This window comes from Lissotriton vulgaris, chromosome 9, assembly GCF_964263255.1.
Source record: "Lissotriton vulgaris chromosome 9, aLisVul1.2, whole genome shotgun sequence".
NCBI classification, from domain to species: Eukaryota; Metazoa; Chordata; class Amphibia; order Caudata; family Salamandridae; genus Lissotriton; species Lissotriton vulgaris.
The window spans coordinates 1,021,344,612-1,021,367,351 of record NC_141697.1 but is presented as its reverse complement, the minus strand read 5'-3'; positions in this window follow the sequence as shown (position 1 = coordinate 1,021,367,351).

Genomic DNA, 22,740 nt, shown 5'->3' with positions numbered 1-22,740 from the left:
TATGGCACGTTTTAAAAATAAAAATGATAATATGGAAACCGATACGCTCATTTATGAAAAAGAAATCACGTCCTTAATGATGAAATTGCCCATTGTAAACTCTGCATCAAGCCAGACTCACAAATGCAGACGGGTGCAAGGCTAGACCTACCTCCAGGGAGATAGTAGGAAGGCAAAAGTGTTGTTTACCCATTTTGCAATCTATTAGCCTACTGGACCAATATGATGGGCTTTGGCTGAGGGAAGGATAATTTGGGCTGCTAGAGGACATGCAATGGCGGAAGATTACATCCAGCATGGAGGAGGAGACCCCTAGTAGAGCCAGGTAAAATAAGGATGTACCCGTTACTACAGAGGGGTATGGCGAAAACATTATATGTTGTGTGTGGGTGGGCCTGCACACCTAGTGAACAATATGTTAACCAATAAGGTACCACATTTAGATATATCTGTTTTGGTGTAGGTATGCGTGCTATCTCACTGGGGCTAACCCCTATGTAATATTAACCAATTTGCAAGGCCTGGGATCACCCGGGTCTGTGAGATGCACAGCTTCTGTCCCTGCAGTTTCAAATTCTTATTCCAATATTTTTTTTATTTTTTTTAAATATATACAAACAAAGTTTACACACAAATGTTTCAAAGTATTATATTATGAATAACACATGATTATTAGAAAAACAATTGCCTGTCCATGAGCTTCACAACGTAAACATATATAGTTCTCTTTTACTTGCTAATCTACTTCTTAACAAGCATCAAAGCATATCAAAATTGCATGTGTAATCAAACATTCTAACAGAAAATTCCCAATGCATTTTGGGTTAAAAACCCTTCTTCAGGGCCCAGATGGACAGAGAGGAGCCGAGAACAAAGTTACCATCATAGTTGGATGGGGTAGGGAAATGGATGTCATGCTTCGAGAAGAACACCGCAAATATTGGCCTATTGATGGATTAAATTGCCAGCCTGCTACTTAGCGTAATTGAGGAGCAGACTAGCACAGTTTTTGCCCAAGCTCACATTACAGAAGTTACGCTGATATTGAGCATGACGGGCAGCGTTTAATTCACAGGCACCAGATATGGACAGCCCTTAGAAATATATTCCCTGCTCGTCCAAATGTATGACGGTTAATGGCAGAGACCATGAAACCAGGGGAAGTATAACAGAATTGCTAAGTAGAATGAGGGAAAGATTGGGACAAGAGACACAACAGTTGTGGACTGATGGGGCACAACAAGTCGCATTTTCCAAAAATATTCTTAACAAGCATTTGCAGTGCAATAGGTCTCGCATTTGCAAGAGTTTAAGCTATTGGCATTGTAAATTTATTTATTTATTATTTGAATTTATATTGCGCAACAGCTTATCTTATCTTATCTTATCTTATCTTATACGGGATTTGTTAAGCGCGCGGTCACCCAGGGGTTTCATGGCGCTGAGAGACAGATGGTAACTGAAGAGACAGATGGTAACAATGCTCTAAACGTGCGCTTGTTTGAATAGCCAGGTCTTCAGGGGTCTCCTGAATTCTATTAGCTTAGTGCAGTTCCGAATAGACAGGGGGAAGGAGTTCCAAATTTTAGGGGCGAGGTAGGCGAAACGAGATCCACCTAGTCGTTTCTTTTTAAACATGGGCAGCGAGAGAAGGGACAAGTGGGCAGAGCGAAGGTCACGGGTCGGTTCGTATTTATTTATAAGATGATTGACGAACTTGGGGCTTTTGCCGTGAAGGGCTTTAAAGATTATGCAGCCTACCTTAAAGGTGATCCGTTGGGCTATAGGGAGCCAATGAAGGGAGGCTAGCAGGGGTTTGGCCGACTTCCTGCGATTGCTCTTGAATATTAATCTGGCCGCTTGATTTTGAGCAATCTGCATGCGTTTGACGAGGGCGAGGGGTAGGCCCAAGTAGATGGAGTTGGAAAAGTCCAGTCGTGAGAGGACCAAGGCGATTACCGCCTGAATGAGAGCAGGATGAGCCAGCAAATGGGCGATTTCTTTGATCTTTCTTAGCTGAAAGAAGCAGGAAGAGATCACTGTTCCGACCTGGGTTTTCAATGAGAGGTCGGAGCAGAGAGTGACCCCGAGGCTTTTCACTGACTGAGAGGGGGATGGAGGGGTGCCCATCGAGGCCGGCCAGAAGTGGGGGCCCCAACTTAAAGCGCCATTACCGGGAAGTACAAGCTCGGTCTTTCCTGGGTTGAGCTTAAGATGGTTCTGGTCCATCCAGCTCTGGATGTGCAGCATGGTGGTTTGGAATTCCTTAGTGGAGTCCGTAGAGTTGAGGGGGAATATCAGCTGCAAATCGTCCGCGTAGTTGTAGATGGTGACTTTTCTGTGTTTCAGGGAGTGCAATAGCGGTTTAAGATATAAGTTAAAAAGGAGGGGGGATAATGAGGAGCCCTGTGGGACACCGCAAGTGGTGGAGAGTTTGGGTGCTATAAAGTTCTCCAACTTTACTGCCTGGGATCTGTCCGTTAGAAAGGACTTAATCCAGTCCAGGGCTGCGCCATTGAGGCCGGCTTGTTCGACACGGTGTAATAAGATGGTATGATCCACCGTGTCGAACGCGGCCGACAGGTCGAGGAGTACGAGGGCTTGGTGAATTCCATTGTCGGCGTTGGTCCTTAGAGTATTCTGGACAGCGAGGATCACCGCCTCGGTGGAGTGTGCCTGGCGGAACCCGGCTTGGTTAGGCTCCAGGTAGTCGGATGTTTCTATAAAATTGGATATGCAGCTGGTAACATGGGCTTCGAGCAGTTTGGCGCCATAGGGGAGAAAGGAAATGGGGCGGTAATTGGAGAGATTGGAGGGATCGGCCCCCGGTTTCTTAATAAGAGGGACTAGAGTAGCGTCTTTAAATGAGTTGGGGACTATTCCTTGTAGTAGGGATGTGTTCAAAAGGGGGAGTATGCCTTGAGGCAGTGTGGTATAGACTTCCTTCAGAATATGCGGAGGGCAGGGATCATTGGGGGACCCAGATTTTACACGGTTCATCAGTTCCAGCAATTTGGGTGGGTCAATGGGGGGGGATTTCCTGGAGTGTGTATGAGTTACTGCTAATGTCCGGGTTGTCTACCATGACATGGTTAGTATGAATACTATTTTTTATGGTGTCGATCTTCTCCTTAAAGAAATCATTGAGCCGGTTGCACATCATTTGGGATGGTGATTGAGAGGGAGAGGTTCTGGAGTCGTTACACAGATCGTTTACGACTCTGAAGATTTCTCTCGCTTTGTTTTGAGCGTTAGATATTTTTTCAGAGAAGAAGGCTGCTTTGGCAGATAGGATAGCGCTCTTGTAATTTCTGCGAGCTGTCATATATGATGTTCTGTCTTCGTGGTGGTAGCCATGCCTCCATTTCCTTTCCAATTGGCGGAGTTCTAATTTTTGTTTTTTTAGGTCGGCAGAGAACCACCTGTGGGCGTCCATGCGGCGGGCGCGGGCAAATCTGGTTAAGGGAACATGTTCGTTCCATGCAGATAGAAGCCACTCAGTGTGTGCCTTATCCATCGAATTGATATCAGGGGCCGAGGTTGGGATAGAGTTAGTCAAGGTGGATAGGAAATCTTGGAGGTTTAAAGATCTCCATTTCCTGGCTAACCCTCCCGAGGGCGCATGATTTTTAGGGTTGCCTTGAAAGGTGATGGAGAATTTTAGAAGATGGTGGTCAGACCATATGCATGGTAAGGCCGTGGGGCTGGAGGTAGGGATATTATGAGACCAGATGTGGTCCAAAATATGTCCTTTTTCATGGGTGGGGATCAAGACGTGTTGACGGAAGTTTAGATTGGAGAGGAGCTCGAAAAGTTCTGTAGCATGAGGTCCGGCTTCCAAACTATTATACCAATAGTTTAGATCTCCTATTACCATGACTTTATCGTAGTCAACGACTAAACCGGCCAATTGCTCAGTCAGGGAGACTGGGAAGGAGGGCATAGATGTAGGTGGTCGGTAAATCAGTGCTAGCACCATGGTTCCTATATCAGTGTCAGATTTGATAACTAGGTTTTCAGTATCTATTAAGTCTAGAGAGGGTAGGGTGGTGAACGTGTGGTCTTTATGGATGATGGCGGCAACGCCACCTCCAGATTTTCCTGATTTTCTGTTTGCTGACAGGATGTAATAGTCAGCTGGTAGGGCAGTGAGAATATCTGGTAAGGAGTCTGCGGTGAGCCATGTTTCGGAGACAAATAGTATGTCTGGTCTGTCTGACTTGAGTAGTAGAAAGATGTCTAATTGGTGTTTGGCCAGGGATCTGGTATTCAGATAAAGACAGCGGAGGGTCAGAACCTTGGGGCTGGAGGGGGGCTTGGAAGGGTTAGGGCTTTGAGGTGAGGTGGAGGATGGCTCTTGCGTATGATGGTGAGGATAGATGTTGTTGGCCTTGAGACGAGCGAGTGTAGTCGGATCAACAGAGGGGAGACTAGTGTTCTGTAGAAGATGCAGTTCAGGGGAGGTGTACCTGATGAATTCTCCATTCTGCCTGGTCCCTGGGCCCGTCCAGGCGCGGACGGGCGCAGACGGGCTTGCCTTAGGCGCGCCTTCGGCGCGCCCGCTGCGCGTCCTTGGGAAGCATATGGTTATAAGGTGACTGGAGGAAGAGAGGGGGCGTGGCCTCGCTAGAATGGGCGTGGCTTGTGCGAGCTGGGGAGAAGGCGGCAAAGTGACCCTCAGCTGCGTGACAGCGCTGAAGTCCGCTGCGCGTCTGCTGCAGGGGGCGCCAAGTCCCAGGTGAAGGTGCTCAGGGGGAGGGAAGGTATTTTTAAAAAACAAGTAAAACACAATTCAAGCAGTAATGGTAGCACAAATCTCCCGGCTTCCGCCTCAGGAGTATGAAGGGTCTCTGGCGCGCTTGTAGTCAGCGCGACGTTTTATACGTCAGCGAGGGGGAGTGGCCTCGCTAGAATGGGCGTGGCTTGTGCGAGCTGGGGAGAAGGCGGCAAAGTGACCCTGAGCTGCGTGACAGCGCTGAAGTCCGCTGCGCGTCTGCTGCAGGGGGCGCCAAGTCCCAGGTGAAGGTGCTCAGGGGGAGGGAAGGTATTTTTAAAAAACAAGTAAAACACAATTCAAGCAGTAATGGTAGCACAAATCTCCCGGCTTCCGCCTCAGGAGTATGAAGGGTCTCTGGCGCGCTTGTAGTCAGCGCGACGTTTTATACGTCAGCGAGGGGGCGTGGCCTCGCTAGAATGGGTGTGGCTTGTGCGAGCTGGGGAGAAGGCGGCAAAGTGACCCTGAGCTGCGTGAAAGCGCTGAAGTCCGCTGCGCGTCTGCTGCAGGGGGCGCCAAGTCCCAGGTGAAGGTGCTCAGGGGGAGGGAAGGTATTTTTAAAAAACAAGTAAAACACAATTCAAGCAGTAATGGTAGCACAAATCTCCCGGCTTCCGCCTCAGGAGTATGAAGGGTCTCTGGCGCGCTTGTAGTCAGCGCGACGTTTTATACGTCAGCGAGGGGGCGTGGCCTCGCTAGAATGGGCGTGGCTTGTGCGAGCTGGGGAGAAGGTGGCAAAGTGACCCTGAGCTGCGTGACAGCGCTGAAGTCCGCTGCGCGTCTGCTGCAGGGGGCGCCAAGTCCCAGGTGAAGGTGCTCAGGGGGAGGGAAGGTATTTTTAAAAAACAAGTAAAACACAATTCAAGCAGTAATGGTAGCACAAATCTCCCGGCTTCCGCCTCAGGAGTATGAAAGGGTTTCCTGGCGCAGACAGAAAGCCATAACCAGCAATGCCTAGGCATCTTATTTGTCTGACAGCCAGGTTTTAAGTGATTTGTGGAAAATTGAGTAGCTTGTTTCATTTCTGAGCGTAACTGGGAGGGAATTTCAAAAAGACAGCCCTAAATATGTAAAAGATTTTCCTCCCATCTGGGCCAGTTTGAATTTCGGGACATTAAATCTTCCTCGGGAGGCTGATCTTAAATTTCTGGACGGGGCATATGGTTTGGCTAAAGTACAAAGGTAGTTCAGGCCATTCCAGATTTAATTTTGTGCATGTAAGTGAGTGTTTTGAATTTCACACGGTTTTCAATATTAAGCCAATGTAGTTTACGGAGGTGCAATGAGATCGATTCTGTTTTAGGGACTCTGCATAGAAGTCTGACTGCAGCGTTTTGAGCCATCTGTAGTCTGTGGATTACATGTTTGTTCGAACCCACGTAAAGAACATTGCCATAGTCAAGCCGAGATGTGATTAAGGCATTAACTACTGTTTTTCTTGTTGTTTCTGGTAGCATCCAGCAGATTTTTAAAACATGTGGCTGCGATTTTTACTGATTGGGCGTGCATACTCAAGGTCTCATCAAGAAGTACGCCTAGATTTCGTACTTGTAATGAAGGGGTGGGGAGGACGCCCATTTTGTTTGGCCAGTGTTGTTGGCTCCAAAGATCTTTCTGCTTTCCCAGTATGAGTAACTCTATTTTCTCTCCGTTCAATTTTAGAAAATTTGCTGCTATATTGGCTAGTCCCGTCTTAAGTGTAGAGGTGGTACTGGGGTGGTGCGCAGACAATGAAAACATGCTTTGTGAGTCGTCTGCATAGGAGTAAATTGACAACCCGTTTTTTTCAGCCAGCTCAGCAAAAGGTTTTAGATAGAGATTGAACACTACTGGGCTTACAATGGATCCCTGTGGCACACCATGTGCAAAAGAGTATGTTTTAGTGCAAGCTTTCTTTGAGAAAACTTGAAAAGTTCTATCTGAAAGGAAAGCTCTAATCCAGTTTAGAGCTATTCCGCCTACTCCCATTTCGCTCAGTGTGTTTATGAGCACAGTGTGTGATATAGTATCGAACGCGGCACTCAAATCTAGCAGAATGAGCTCCACCGTTTCTCCTCTGTCTAGATCATGGGTACTCACAAACTTTCTCTTGGGTGCCAAATTAACAGTTTGGTTTGTGTCCAAGGGCCGCACCGGTGGGGTCGGGGTCAGTGGGGGAGGGGACAGGGCTAGAGCAACAAAAAAAACTGACCATGAGGTTCATCACAGGTCCCTGCAGCGGACGCCTTCGTCCACTGAGCCACCAGACCCGGCATACACACATCTCTCTTTCTCTTTCTCTCTCGGTCTCCCTCCCTCTCTCTAGCTCTCTCTCCCTCCCTCTCTCCTGTCTCCCTCTGTCTCACTCACTCTGACCATCTCACTCTCTCTCACTCTCTCACTCCCTATCACTCCCTCTCTCTCCCTCTCGCCCTCTGTCTCACTCACTCTGACTGTCTCACTCCCTCTCTCTCTCGCTCTCTCTCCCTCTCTCTCGCTCACTCCCTCTCTCTCCCTTTCCCTCCCTCTCACTCCCTCTCCGTCTCCCTCCCTTTCCCTCCTTCTCACTCCCTCTCAGTCCCTCTCCATCCCCCTCCCTTTCCCTCCCTCTCACTCCCTCTCCGCCTTCCTCCCTTTCCCTCCCACTCCCTCTGTCACCCTCTGTCATCTCACCCTGTCGGTGTGCCAGCCTGGGCACAAACACACTCGCAGCCGCACCTGAGCACTTCACAGGTCTTTAAAATACCATTTGCATGTTAATGAGGCTCTGATGTATTTCACCTCTTCTTCGGCCCCTGCAGCTTTACTCTGGCCATCGCTAGGATCGCCCGGCCCCCACAGACCAGCAGAGTCTCTCACGCTGCTGCAGACACTCTTAAAAAAAAAAAAAAAAGTAAAACACAGGTGCGATGTCTCGGGGGGCCGCGGGCCGCCACGGAAGGCTTGCCGGGCTGCTGGAGGCCTGCGGGCCGTACTATGAGTACCCGTGGTCTAGATGATAGCGGATACCTTCTGTGACTCCTAAGAGAGTGGTTTCTGTAGAGAAACCAGCTCTGAAGCCTGACTGTGAAGGGTGGAGTAAGTGGTGTGTTTAAACATACTGCGTCAAGTGTATATGAATATGTTTTTCTAAAATTTTTGACAGAATAGGAAGCAATGATATAGAACGATAGTTTTTAGTTTCTGCAGGATCTGCATTGGGCTTTTTCAGTAGTGGGTGAATCATGGCGTGTTTCCATGTAGGGGTTGAATCGCTGACTATTCGATCGATGTATTAAGAAGATGCGTTATCACTGACAGCGCAGAGTGATTTAGTTGTTTAAAAATATTGGCTGGTAAGGGATCTTTGGGTGATCCTGACTTAATGGACTTCAGAAGTGTAACCACGTTTTCCGTTATGAGGTGTGGCCAGTCCGTTAAGATGCAGTCTACATCGTTATGACTGATTGCTTGCTTAGTGGGGAGATGTGGCATCACTGACATAGAAGTATTCAAACCTATTGAGATATCACATACTTTATCTTGTGAGACAATCTCTTGGTATATTCCATCAAACTTATTAATAAAGAAGGCTGATAACTCCTCACACTTGGTTTGAGTCAATGTCAGTGGGTTAGCTGATGTTTCCGAGTCTGCAAGTTATTTTACTGTATTAAACAGCGTTTTGGCACAGGTAGACGTCTTTAAAATGGTTGAGTTCACAAACATGGAGCAAGCTTCATTACATTGTTTGTGATATTTATTCAGTGCTATTTTATAGGCCTGTTTGGAGGATTGGGCATAGTCCCTTCTCCACTTTCTTTCAAGGATCTTGCAGTTTGTTTTAATTGTTTTTAGTGATTCGTTATACCATGGCGCAGGTGGACGATGGGTGTTACTATTTTGGTTTGCAGTAGGGAGACAAGTGTCAATAGCTTCTAAAAGCCAGCTTTGCACTGTAGTGGTGAGGGGACCAACATTCTGCATTCACTTAATGTGTTAATGTCTAACTTTTTTCCAATTTCTCGGTGTTTCCCCTGTCCCTTTAGAGTTACTTGAGGTACTCTTGTCTAGTGGTGGGGTCAGTGAGAAATGTATCTGATAATGGTCAGACCAGCTGGTTGGAAGAGCTGGGGTGCAGGTGATAGTATTTAGATTCGAAAAGATGGAGTCTAGAAGATGTCCGGCTATATGTGTTGGACCAGAATTAAGTAGCTCGAGATTTAGGGAGGCCATATCAGAAATAAATCTAGCACTGTTTTTGCAGGTGGAGTCTTCCAGATGTAGATTAATGTCTCCTAGTACTGTAAAATTTGCTGTGTTAGCAGCATAAGGAGCATTAGCTTCCACAAAAGTAGGAATCCAATTTGCAAGGTGTTCAGGGGGTCGATATACTAGAACTCCCGAGCATGTGAATTTGGGGGAAAGAGTGAGTTTGCATAGTGGTGCTTCACATGCTGGAGTGGGCAGATGTTCCAGATTGCAACTGACGATGTTTTTTTTAAATGACCGCAATTCCACCTCCCATTTTTTATGCTCGGTCCATTCTCACTATAGCATAATTGGAGGGTAAAGCTACTTCAATATCTGGGCCTGAGCTCTTGTGGAGCCACGTTTCTGTAAGGAAGACCGCATCAGGTTGATCATTTAAAAGTAGGTTCAAAATATCTGATTTATGTTTGGGCAAAGAGCATCAGTTTATACTTGGCATAGTGTATGATTTGATTGGGGAATTTACATGATTTTTGGCAAGCGGTATATTAGTATCCAGCGATTCTCGATTAGGGGTGAAATGAAACCCGCAGTGCGTGCAGGTAAATGACAATGCCTTTTATTTATCTGTTTTGCCAAATTAACCATTAAATAAAAGGCATTTGCAATGCCAATAGCTCAAACTCTTGTAAATGCGAGACCTATTCACAGAAGCAGCCTCCATTGTCTCGGCTGCTCGGAAAGGGAAAGCGAGCATGGTGCTCTAAATTTTGCAAGAAATCATGCGGTGCATGCAGTAGGAGAAATTCATTGAAGAATGAAGTGCTTAAAGACTAAATAATTCAGGAAAGGGGGTGGTGATGAACAGAGTGTCTGAATTAAGCAGACCACTCTTACCCAGTCCAAAGATCAGGGCTTGATCCATCACCATTTTTTAGCTCACTGCGCCATCCCAGCTCAGAACTTGGCTATATGCAAATTAGTCTGACCCTGGCCCAGTGCATCATGGGAACAGGGCAGACCAAACTACCAAGCCAATTCTTATACTGGGAAGGAAACAAGCTACCGGGGACCGGTTTCTGGCATTTCAGCCGTCTTCGGCCCGGCTTGCTTGAATCCTGATGGTGCAATGAGCTAGGGACTCACATCTGAGTATACCCTTCCACGCTTATGGTGGACAAAAATGATTCAGAAAAGGGGGTGGTGATGAACAGAGTGTCTGAATTAAGCAGACCACTCTTACCCAGTCCAAAGATCAGGGCTTGATCCATCACCGTTTTTTAGCTCACTACACCATCCCAGCTCAGAACTTGGCTATATGCAAATTAGTCTGACCCTGGCCCAGTGCATCATGGGAACAGGGCAGACCAAACTACCAAGCCAATTCTTATACTGGGAAGGAAACAAGCTACCGGGGACCGGTTTCTGGCATTTCAGCCGTCTTCGGCCCGGCTTGCTTGAATCCTGATGGTGCAATGAGCTAGGGACTCACATCTGAGTATACCCTTCCACGCTTATGGTGGACAAAAATGATTCAGAAAAGGGGGTGGTGATGAACAGAGTGTCTGAATTAAGCAGACCACTCTTACCCAGTTCAAAGATCAGGGCTTGATCCATCGCCGTTTTTTAGCTCACTGCACCATCCCAGCTCAGAACTTGGCTATATGCAAATAAGTCTGACCCTGGCCCAGTGCATCATGGGAACAGGGCAGACCAAACTACCAAGCCAATTCTTATACTGGGAAGGAAACAAGCTACCGGGGACCGGTTTCTGGCATTTCAGCCGTCTTCGGCCCGGCTTGCTTGAATCCTGATGGTGCAATGAGCTAGGGACTCACATCTGAGTATACCCTTCCACGCTTATGGTGGACAAAAATGATTCAGAAAAGGGGGTGGTGATGAACAGAGTGTCTGAATTAAGCAGACCACTCTTACCCAGTCCAAAGATCAGGGCTTGATCCATCACCATTTTTTAGCTCACTGCACCATCCCAGCTCAGAACTTGGCTATATGCAAATTAGTCTGACCCTGGCCCAGTGCATCATGGGAACAGGGCAGACCAAACTACCAAGCCAATTCTTATACTGGGAAGGAAACAAGCTACCGGGGACCGGTTTCTGGCATTTCAGCCGTCTTCGGCCCGGCTTGCTTGAATCCTGATGGTGCAGTGAGCTAGGGACTCACATCTGAGTATACCCTTCCAAGCTTATGGTGGACAAAAATGATTCAGAAAAGGGGGTGGTGATGAACAGAGTGTCTGAATTAAGCAGACCACTCTTACCCAGTCCAAAGATCAGGGCTTGATCCATCACCGTTTTTTAGCTCACTGCACCATCCCAGCTCAGAACTTGGCTATATGCAAATTAGTCTGACCCTGGCCCAGTGCATCATGGGAACAGGGCAGACCAAACTACCAAGCCAATTCTTATACTGGGAAGGAAACAAGCTACCGGGGACCGGTTTCTGGCATTTCAGCCGTCTTCGGCCCGGCTTGCTTGAATCCTGATGGTGCAATGAGCTAGGGACTCACATCTGAGTATACCCTTCCACGCTTATGGTGGACAAAAATGATTCAGAAAAGGGGGTGGTGATGAACAGAGTGTCTGAATTAAGCAGACCACTCTTACCCAGTCCAAAGATCAGGGCTTGATCCATCACCGTTTTTTAGCTCACTGCACCATCCCAGCTCAGAACTTGGCTATATGCAAATTAGTCTGACCCTGGCCCAGTGCATCATGGGAACAGGGCAGACCAAACTACCAAGCCAATTCTTATACTGGTAAGGAAACAAGCTACCGGGGACCGGTTTCTGGCATTTCAGCCGTCTTCGGCCCGGCTTGCTTGAATCCTGATGGTGCAATGAGCTAGGGACTCACATCTGAGTATACCCTTCCACGCTTATGGTGGACAAAAATGATTCAGAAAAGGGGGTGGTGATGAACAGAGTGTCTGAATTAAGCAGACCACTCTTACCCAGTCCAAAGATCAGGGCTTGATCCATCACCGTTTTTTAGCTCACTGCACCATCCCAGCTCAGAACTTGGCTATATGCAAATAAGTCTGACCCTGGCCCAGTGCATCATGGGAACAGGGCAGACCAAACTACCAAGCCAATTCTTATACTGGGAAGGAAACAAGCTACCGGGGACCGGTTTCTGGCATTTCAGCCGTCTTCGGCCCGGCTTGCTTGAATCCTGATGGTGCAATGAGCTAGGGACTCACATCTGAGTATACCCTTCCACGCTTATGGTGGACAAAAATGATTCAGAAAAGGGGGTGGTGATGAACAGAGTGTCTGAATTAAGCAGACCACTCTTACCCAGTCCAAAGATCAGGGCTTGATCCATCACCGTTTTTTAGCTCACTGCACCATCCCAGCTCAGAACTTGGCTATATGCAAATTAGTCTGACCCTGGCCAAGTGCATCATGGGAACAGGGCAGACCAAACTACCAAGCCAATTCTTATACTGGGAAGGAAACAAGCTACCGGGGACCGGTTTCTGGCATTTCAGCCGTCTTCGGCCCGGCTTGCTTGAATCCTGATGGTGCAATGAGCTAGGGACTCACATCTGAGTATACCCTTCCACGCTTATGGTGGACAAAAATGATTCAGAAAAGGGGGTGGTGATGAACAGAGTGTCTGAATTAAGCAGACCACTCTTACCCAGTCCAAAGATCAGGGCTTGATCCATCACCGTTTTTTAGCTCACTGCACCATCCCAGCTCAGAACTTGGCTATATGCAAATTAGTCTGACCCTGGCCCAGTGCATCATGGGAACAGGGCAGACCAAACTACCAAGCCAATTCTTATACTGGGAAGGAAACAAGCTACCGGGGACCGGTTTCTGGCATTTCAGCCGTCTTCGGCCCGGCTTGCTTGAATCCTGATGGTGCAATGAGCTAGGGACTCACATCTGAGTATACCCTTCCACGCTTATGGTGGACAAAAATGATTCAGAAAAGGGGGTGGTGATGAACAGAGTGTCTGAATTAAGCAGACCACTCTTACCCAGTCTATAGGTGTGGCAGGGTATACTCAGACATGAGTCCCTTTCTCACTGCACCATCAGGATTCAAGCAAGCCGGGCCGAAGAAGGCTGAAATGCCAGAAACCGGTCCCCGGTAGCTTGTCTCCTTTCTGGTGAAGAATTGGCTTGGTAGTTTAGTCTGCCCTGTTCCCATGATGCACTGGGCCAGGGACAGACTGATTTGCATATAGCCAAGTTCTGAGCTGGGATGGTGCAGTGAGATAAATAACGGTGATGGATCAAGCCCTGATCTTTGGACTGGGTAAGAGTGGTCTGCTTAACTCAGACACTCTGTTCATCACCACCCCCTTTTCTAAAGACTAAATAAGACATACCGTGTAACAACAGAAGTAAAAGGGCCTGTCCTCATGGGAGGCTCCACCTAAAAAGACATGGTCACAGTGCTGAAAACAAGCATTGGCGAAGCCAGGCATTCAAGGATTACCATCCCAAATATACAAGACCAAAGTGTACTTTCGGTTTGCATATTTTTAAGAATGTTGACAATACCCGAGCACTGCGGTCTGACAACAATGGAGCCACTTTTCTTGAGCCCAAACCTGGGTAAGACCCCTGAAATGCTCCAGTTATGTGGTGCCTTTTATGACTTAGGAAGTGTGTGTTGGAGGGTGCCTGCCTCTTTGATGTCACATTTAAGGAAACACGTTACTAGTGTGCAAACAGTACAACAGGCCCTATGTCATTTATAGTTTTAAACAAAATACTTCCGGACCTGGGCTCCAGAGCGGGGACTTTTGGCATGGCTTAAGGGGGAACACATTGAAGCGAGAACCACTGAATTAAAATACTCAGAAGACCTGGTTTTATGGAGACATTGGATTATCTTGCTAGCAAGGCATGCCAACTCTTCAATGTGAAGTTGTACACTGATTGTGATGAAGTAAATAAAATAAAGAATCTGATCACAAAATAGGGTACCCCTGGAGTACCTTCAAATCACTGAAAAATGTACAAACTCTAATGGAAATATTAGATTCTGTGGGCATATGACCAACTGTTAAGGATGTTGCCTTCAGTCATGCTTCGTTTTTGAGCCAACACTTTTCATGCTTTACTTTTTAAGCACATGCCCGCTGTCTTTAATAAGAAACTACATGTTCCGGATTCCATGATGCGGATGTCTAACACGCTAATAATGTTAAAAGGTGCCTGCCATACATGACAGCCTGTAGGAGGCAGCTATATAGCAAGTGGGCACTGAGCATTATGCTGCAGTTCATAGTCACAACCATACTCTCTCACTCCATAGTTAAGAGAGCCTGCTCCTGCCTGTGACTATTGCAAGTTCTGCCATTCTTTCCTCCTTTATCGTACCTGCTGATTGCCTTCGGGCGTTGCCATATCCCAGCGCATCTCTGCCTGTCCCAGCAGCAGCCCGAGGCATGCAGGACAGGTGACCTCTCCCGCTCTGTCCGTTCTGTACCTCCTAGAGCAACCCGGAAATGGAACCGTGACCCGGAAGAGCTCAGAAACGACTCGTTAGACACGTTGACTCACTGAAGGCTTGGATCCTGTAAGACGCAGTTGCAGCCCAGAAGTTAGTGATTGAATGGTCGTCCCGTGTGTGCTGCCTCCCCAGTACCTCTACGTCTGTAGTCTCCAAATCACAACATTTTATTTACCTTTTAAATTCTAAGCAAATTGTATTCCTTCACATTCTTTACGCGACCAATTCTCCCAAATGTGCATTTCATTATCACTAACTTTTGTTTATTTCCCTTTTATCCACAAAAGTAGGGCTCCAGTCACAGTCAAAATGCACATTTTGCTTCCGCCCATGTCAGCCGCAACTTTTGGCCACGACAGGAGATGTGCACGCGTATGGTGCGAGCAGGAGTTGTGTTTATGCCGCGACCCGTACGCGTGCACATCTCCTGTCTTACACACACGTGCACATGTCCTGTCCCCCTTCGGCCAAAAAACCTACAACAATAGATCTCACCAAGGCGCGCAGCGCATGCTCTGCGTCGGTAGGTGAGATCTAAAAAAGGGGTTACCCACGAGATACAACATAGGCTGGACAGTGAAGTTGGTTTAAATATCTAACCATGGTGGGAGATACAAGCCCATATACTATACTACCACAGGAAAAACGGGCAGTCCCAAAGAGGCACAGCAAAACTGTTTCAATACGAATTGAAAAAGACTGCCCTCGAGGGGGCAACAACGGCTCAACCGTCTCAATGGGGGCTCCACCGCACAGCTGCACAAGGTTCCATACCGGCTATGGCCGTAGAGGCCAAGGAGGTTGGCAGAAAGCAGACCCTATGGAGTGCTACTATTGCCGTAGGCCGGGTCACCTGGCAGAGAGATGTGAGTTAAAGACAAAACATGACCAGCATAAGCAGCAGACATCAATGAGCCAGGGTCAGCCACCACAAAACCCTACGACTGTCCCTCCTTAACACCAAGCACAGGAGAATCAGAATGCTCTCTATGGGGAGGTAGTGCCTTCATTCATCCACAGAGCAAAATTGTGCAGCAGGATAAACTTCCAACAAAAATAGGAATTACCCCAACAAATCAAAACCCAGTAGTTAAAAACTAGCACCACTTATCCCCCTTCCTCCAAAAACAGTACCAAACCAAAAAAGGACAAATAAGATAGAAGTTGGAATTCAAATTTTTACTTGCTTCCAGAAATTTAGAGCGAGCGAGAGCTCTGTTGACCGGGTCTCCTCACTAAAGTTCAACATCAATGGCGATTGCCTTGGGCATCTCTGGGAGCTACGGCCTCACTCTGCTGTTGATCCCCCAGGGTGGGGTTGGCTGGCCATGCTCTCAGGGGAGGCAATGTGATGAGAGAGTGGGGCGGAACTCAGAAAGTGTTTGAAAAGCAGTCATCCAGATCCCGCTGCCAAAGTCAAAAGGAACGTGTTCCAATTACCAGGTCAAATGGTACTCATTCTTTGGTTGAATGCACAGAGAGAGGGACGGGAGCTAGAATTTTCCTAGAAGATATCACATTTCATCAGGAGTGATCTAAAATTGTTTGGAAATGTACACAGGACTGGCTAGTCCTTATTATTAACAGTGCATACGCCTCTCCGATGCCCTACTTATGCAGATCGCAGTAGCAGAGAACGCCCTCAAAATGGGCATTACAATTACAGCTTTCAAAACTTGATTCTCGGAAATCAACAAAGAAATGAATGAGCACAAAAAGTATTTCATCCAACAGAAAATTAACAAACTGCAAAAGGATGTGAAACGTTTCAACAGAGAGAAGGTGTATACTTACACTAAAGAGGACCACTAGGCCACAGTCTCTGATACTTCCTCACATGAGGATTTGACCAATTTCTCTAAGAGATGTGTCTCGGTCAGTAGTGACTCCTGCTATGAAAGCAAGAGCAACTTCAACAGATAGAGGGGCAATTTTACCAACCCCCGCCCTCCTTTCCTTACTACCCGACCCAGCCTTACCAGACAAATGTATACCCTGGCCCATGGATAGGTCCACCTCCAATGTGGAATATATATAGAACAAGGCCACCCACAACAATTTCCTATCTACCAAAAATTTCCGAACCCCCTTTTTTTCAACAGAAGGAGGGGCAGAGGTAGAGGAAGAAGAGGATCCAACAAGAATGCACACTGGAAGTATCCAAAAGCCCAGATGTTGCTGAGGAGCAAAACAACAGCACCCAAACACTCGTAGTCAATCTATCTTTACGTCAGCTCAATCATGACAAAACTACCCTCTTGGAAAAGAGCCTCTGTTTTGGTCCCACACCGATAAAATACCCCCTTCGTCTCAATTTGGAATCACATACATTTTTTCGTAAAATAAGACTACGTGCCTTCTTTCAAGACAAACCGTACACCCCTGAAGTGGATACAGGATTACACAAACAATCCAGGTTCATGCCTCCATCATCCACTACTTCGAGTGAAATACTCACCTTTGAGCAAACTTACTGTGAGGGGGCACTATCCTTTCAACAACATGTCCAAACTTGAGAAAAATCTACTGAAAGGGATCACAGACAATCATACCATTGTTGTAAAACCAGCGGATAAGGGTGGCGCCATAGTTCTTCAACAACCTATAACAACCAATGTCTGCCGCAACTTGCTGATACCCGCTACTATCTCCCCCTCGACATGGACCCTAAAGGATACTTTACCATTAGAATCAAGGGTCTCATCGCGGAAGCTGAGATTGAAGGATGGATCACCAGACATGAGGCCTTATTCCTGTACAATGAGCAACTGCGTAACCTTACTTCTACACCCTTCCTAAGATGCATAAGGCCATTAACCCTCGATCAAGATGACCTATTGTCTCCAGGATTGATTCGCTCCTGGAACCTCTCATCAAGTATTGTGGTTTTTTTCTTGAGACCGATTGTGATGAAGACTCCGATATACCTGAAAGATACAACTGATGTGTTGAATCTTATACAGGCTTTCCCAGAACCCGAGAAGATGGATCTCCTAGTGACTTTGGATGTCGAATCCTTATATACAAACAGTCCTCAAGACGCTACCGTAGAAGTCCAGGAGACTATCCTCATGACGGAGAACCCATAGACATCCAAGACTCCCATCTCCTTCATTCTCGAGTGTGCCTCTTTGGCCCTCAAAGAGCACTTCTTTGAATTTCAAGGTCAACTCTACCATCAAGTACACGGGACCTGTTTAGGGAGTACTTTTGCTCCCAGCCTGGTATGTGTCTATAGGTTAGCCTTCGATAGCACCTACATTGATAATGACGATAACCCTTTCCAAAGCAACATTTTGCTTTGGCATCGTTACATAGATGAATTCCTGCTCTTTTGCCAAGTGGATTCCGACATATGCCAGGACTTCTGTAATTGGATGAACACTTTGGACCCCTATCTAAAATTCACCAGTAATATTTCTGGGGAATCCATTCCATTTCTTGACCTCTCAATCTCTGTTTAGGATCTGCAGTTGTTCACGACCAACTACAAGAAACCCACCGATAAGAATAGCTTGTTACTCTACGGGAGCCACCACCCAAAATCCCTTTGGGAAAATTTACCTGAAGGACAGTTGCGCTGCCTTCGGAGGAATTATAACACCATCAGAGAATATGAACAGCAAGCAACCACACTCAGATCCAACCTCACAGATCATCATTATCCACACAGAGTGATACAACAGGCATAAGAGAGCTATAAACAACCATAGAGACAGTTGTCTAGAGAGCAGAGAGAAACTACCCACTGACAAACTTCCATGTGTTACAACCTTCACACAACTTAGAATAAGATACGGAAAATCATTAGAAAACATGGGACAATCCTTAACACACGAACCCTAAAGGCCAGCCCTACCTCTCTTTTTGCGTACAAATGGACACAAAAGCTCAAGGATTTTCTGGTGCACCCACGCCTATCTGCCCCTCAAGAAACCCAGTCTATCCTGTGGGGTCTTCTTCAAGTAGAGGGACATTACCCGTGCTGATCATGCACTGTATGTCCATTCACAGAACCCACTAAGAGTATAAATCTTGCCTTCAAAAACTATGGGAGCAACAACGACACACTAATTGTAACACCAAAAACTGGGTTTACTCAATTACATGCTCATGCCACCTCCTCTATGTAGGGATGACTACAAGACCAGTAAAGACACGAATCAGTAAACATCGCAGCATGATAAGCTGCAAAAAATCTAACACCCAGATGTGCTCACATTTTCTAGATTTCAACCATACGCGTGACAGTCAACGTTGAACCATCATAGAAATCAATCACAGTTGGAAAGTCAGCACCCTTTATGCACATGAACAATGGTTGGTGTTTTGGTTGAGGTCACATACCCATGGTCTTAACGACAACATACCAAGGGCTGAATTTATCATGTAACTCCACCATGCTCCCACTCTGGCACATAGTTCAACCCCCACCAGTCTTTAGCAGTCTTGCTTGTCATCCTCGGTCATTGCGGAATAGTCTACACCACTGTCCTTGACTCCTTTGACCACCAAGGTCTATGTGTTAAAGCCCTTTTGAATGCTTGCTCCTACATCTCCACCTCCTCAGTCTTTTTTTGCATAAGGCGCCTTCTACACAACTACAGGGACATTGATACTCTTTTTTGAATCCCCCATGGAGACTATCTGTGCACTTTCAGTTTCTTGCAGCGTTGTAATACACACTGCAAGTAATGCATACATGTTTCATATTGCCCTCTACTATACAGCAGCCTTTCCAATATGGCTACAAGTACAAGCGGTGACAGCCTACTGTGGGCTTTTGTGACTCCTCCACGAACATCACATCCACCATCCTCCTTAAGGCGGGGAAACCTCCAGTATCATCAGTTTCCACTACCCCCTCCCCTTTTTTAAACCAGCCTCTTCCACTGCACTTTTTCCAGTGGCAAGCAGACGATGGCAGGTAAAAATGCCATACTTCCGAAGGTCAATGTGAGCATAGTAACCCCGGCTTCGTTATCACTTTTACCGAAAGATTGAGAGGGTGTCTCTCACTGATTGCGGTAGAGATTGGGTCCCTCACTCTGCAATACTTTTTCTCTTTTCTCTTTTTGCTTCCTTCACCAAGGTAACCTTCTGAGACACCCACTTCCCCCATTGAGGCTTCCCCGGGTACTGTTTGGAGTAAGCGATGAGCTTTTAGAACTTCAGTTCCGTATGAGCCACAGCTCCTTAACCTCCTGGGTAGCCACTGTGACTTCTAAGCATCGCATTGTCATAACGCTTGACTGGAATAATTTGCAGCATTATCATGCCATGCCTTCATAACCTACTGCTATAATTTCATCTGTTAGCAGTTTTCCTACTACCTAGGTTTTTAATCATGTGTGAATCATGCTTATGCTCCCACTCACTACCACTTTTTCACCACATGTACTTTTATTTACTTCTATAGGCTGGATTAATACATTGTAGTTGTTCTGAACGACTGTTTCCAGACAACAACAGCCACTCACCTGACTCAGGTTTACATAACAGAGTGAATTATTCCCTCTGACCCCTGTTTTATTTTAACTCTGCACTCTCACATTTTTTTCGGTCCTGATGAAACGCCAAGGGACCAGTAGGGACCACTAGGGAGTGAAGCATGTTGACCCCATGACCTTTATCACTACTCACACTTTTGAAAATTGAAATGACCCTCCTCACTGGAGCAAGGGTAACAGAGTTCTTTTTCCTGTTTTTAATCATACTGAATGAATCCAAGAATAAATATTACTAGGGGTACTGTTATGTTATTTTTAACTCACCTGCACACTCCCTACACATCTGCATTCACCACTCTTAAAAGATCTCCGCTGAAGAGCCGTCTTGCGGGGGCCCTTTAGGTACTGCAGTGCCAACCCCACGAGGAGCAAAACGCCCTAAGATGAAGCATGACACCTTAACAGGTGTGGGAGGGCAACTTTTCAAATTTGAGGAATTTTCCCGCCATATATTTCTCTTTTCATCCAAACTAATATTCATCTGCCTTAGATGGATCACTATCAACCCTCTTCTTCTTCATTTATACTCTCCGCAACCTATTAGGCAAGCGTCCTTCTACAGGAACAGTTACCCTCTAGTGATTTTGACGGTTTACCCATTCTTGAGCACCATGTCCAGGGCCAATGTTTCCTTCATGACGTGTAGTCCCAACAGCGCTTTCAAAAAGCTAGAAGCCTCCACCCCAGTGGAGGCCCCTCTTCAGTTCTAAAATAAAGCCTTCCTTGGTGGCAGATACCAGGATTCCCGTGCGCCTGGAATGGTGAAACCCCAAGAGACTCCACAGTGCACACACACAAAGAACCAATAAGCGGTAAGGCCACTACATGATGTTGAGCCCAAGTCTCCAGGTGTGGAGAGGGGTGTTTTTCACTGAGGTGACCAGGCATCCCAGATTTGCGGAAGCAGTCCTGTTTTTTCTGTCATCACATGGCAGGTCTTTGCAATTTTTGGTCGGTAGTTCCGGGTTCCATGCTTTTGATGCTGCAGGGCGAGTAACTGACTTGGCCAGCCTTCTTCTGTGTATTTATTCTTTTATTACTTTCCCGTTTTTGATTTTCAAAGTATGGTCACCTTGCCATACCCTTTCAAAATTCATTAGGCAAACAAGACCGTAGAGATCCCAGTCACAAACTATGGACAGCAGGCCCACCAGCGCACTGACATGAATGGGGTGTGGTCCGAGTGAGAGGGGGGTGCCCAAGAAATGAGATCCCAAATCTCCACTCTGGCTCCAGAGCACTGGTTGCGTTCACCTCCATACCAAGCATAGCGACTGACAGTACTCCAAACCTTGCAGGTTCCGTCGAGCGAAAGCAGTTGGCCCTGACCTCAGACACCACACAGATGCATGGTTAGGAGAAGGGGGGCACAGAGCAGCCTGGACCCTCTCCCTCGAATGACAAGCAAAGCAATAGATTTTGCGATATTTAGGGAAGCGCCTGAAAGTAGGAATAACTTCCCAAAGCTAGCCCAAAAAGAAAGTTCCAGATACCAAGGCGGGTCAAGATCAGCCAAAGCCTGGTACCTGCAAGACATGAGGGAGGGCCACACCACAGCATTCGGCATTCCGGGAACAGAGAGATACATAAACACGTGATCCCGGGGCACGTTGCAAACACCAGCAGCACTAAGCAGTGACATGCCCCCTCATCCCATATTCCACCACACATGTGGACGCGACTCGCAGCAATAGCATTCTCATGCAAGCACCAGGCAAAACACATTAGTTGACAACTAGTGCCGTTCACGCAACCCTTGCTAAAATATGATGCTATCCATTTCTATGCTCCTTATACCACCCCACAAACATATTTTGCACCAATCTGAGCATATCCTTTGGAGAGGAGGGGGGCTCAATGGCTTATAAAAAAGAGCTAATCTGTCCAGATAACTAATCCCCACCCTGACTCCCCGAAATCACAAAAACATACCTATTAGATGTCACCTTCCAGTGCCTCACTAGATCACAACTGATTTTGTGTGGAGAATCACACCCGTAAAAATACAAGGACTGGGAAATCCATTCATTTTAGAACATATGTAATGTTTTTGAGTTAACCAGCAACAGTGTTTCTCCAAAAACAGAGAAGACAACAAGAGTGCACCAATGTGACGCGTCGTCTACTTTCACTAAGCAAGAAATGGAAAAAATAACATTTCTGCACTTAATCCACTGAAAGGAGGATAAAAACACAGCCTACTTAACACCCCTTTGGCTGCACCATTCCTTTGTGTAGTTATGCCCTTCCATGGTGATTAAATCCTTGAGCTAACCTTTGCAAACATTTTCCAATTGGGCAAAAGAAACACAGCCACCGGAAATGCACAGATGGCTCCAAAGGGAATCCCACCTCGAACGACCATATCATGACAAAAATTATGTATATTTTTGTGTATGTGTACTCTCTGTCTACTATGGGTAATCCCACACTTGTTTATATCTGAGGAACTGCCTGAGCAAAAGGGACTGACAAATGGGCAACTACTGCACCTTTGTAGGGATCTCTTGTATATCACCTACAGTTACTCTATCAGAACACTAACATACCGCACGCACCTACATAGCACGCTCCTACATAACACTTGGTACCAACACATGACATCAGTCAGCTCCCAAGCATCACCTAGGCCATGTTATGTCTGTTCGCTGATCCCACATGCGGTAGGCTCAGGTAGGCTTTACCTGTCCCAAGAGGTAGCCGCTGAAAAAACAAAATGCCTTATTCACCTTTATGTATGTATCCTTGGAGCCCGGGCAGAGGGCGGGCCGTCTGTGGCCGTCTAGGG